Consider the following 1,424-nt stretch of genomic DNA (forward strand, 5'->3'; position numbering starts at 1 on the left):
GGAGGGAACATACCTCAACATAATTAAAGCCATATACAACAAACCCACAGCCAACATCATTCTAAGTGGAGAAAAACTGGAAGTATTTCCCATTAAAATCAGGAACCAGACAAGGATGTCCACCATCTCCACTCCTTTCAACATAGTGTTTGAAACTCGTGCTAGAGCAATAAGACAGGATAAGGAAATTAAAGGATTACTAATTGGAAAAGAAGAGGTCCAACTATCACTTTTTGCAGATGCTATGATACTATAACTAAGAATCCCAAAAGTTCCACCAGAAAACTCCCAGAACTGATCCACACTTTCAGTACAGTGGCAGATTATAAAAATTAATCTACAAAAATCAGTAGCTTTTTTATATACCAATAACAACCAATTGGAGAAAGAATACAGGGAAATGCTTCCATTCACAATTGCTGCAAAAAAATTAAAATATTGTGGAATAAATCTGACCAAAGACACCAAAGATCTCTACAATGAAAATTTTAAATAGTTAAACAAAGAGATTGAGGAAGACACCATGATATGGAAGGACCCCCCATGTTCATGGACTAGAAGAATTAGTATTGTGAAAATGACAATCCTACCAAAAGCCATATATAGATTCAATGCAATCCCAATCAAACTCCCCATGACATACTTCACAGAATTAGAAAAAAACATCCTTAAATTCACATGGAGGCACAAAAGACCCCAGATAGCCAAAGCAACCCTGATCACAAAGAGCAACACTGGGGGGGATTACCATACCAGACCTCAAAGTATACTACAGAGCTAAAGTCATAAAAACAGCATTGGTGCAAAAACAGACACACACAGATCAATGGAGCATCATTGAAGATCCAAACATGAGTACATGCAATTTCAGCCACTTGATATTTGACAAAGGTGGCAGGAACACACAATGGAGGAAAGACAGCATCTTCACCAAATGGTATTGGAAAAACTGGATCTCCACCTGTAGGAGAATGAAACTAGATCCTATCTTTTGCCTTGCACAAAAGCCAACTCCAAATGGATCAAAGACCTCAATGTGAAACTGGAAACCCTGAAACTATTCAAAGAAAATATTACAAGATATAGGTGTAGGAAAGAATTTTCTAAACCAGACAGAAGTTGCTCAGGAATTAAGGTCAGCAGTCAATCAGTGGGACCTCATTAAACTAAAAAGCTCTGTACAGCAAAAGAAACAATCAAAAAAGTGAAGAGAAAACCCACAGAATGGAAAAAAATCTTCACCAGTGACACATCTTACAGAGGTTTAAAATCCAGAATATATAAAGAATGCAAAAAACAAAGAACTTAGTAACCAAATGACTCAATTAAAAGATGAGCTAAAGATTAAACAGAGAGTTCTCAAAGGAAGAAATAAAGACGGCTAAGAAACATCTCAAAAAGTGCTCAACATCGTTATTAATTAG

Source organism: Nannospalax galili, unplaced genomic scaffold (assembly GCF_000622305.1).
Source record: "Nannospalax galili isolate Female #2095 unplaced genomic scaffold, S.galili_v1.0 scaffold459, whole genome shotgun sequence".
NCBI classification, from domain to species: domain Eukaryota; kingdom Metazoa; phylum Chordata; class Mammalia; order Rodentia; family Spalacidae; genus Nannospalax; species Nannospalax galili.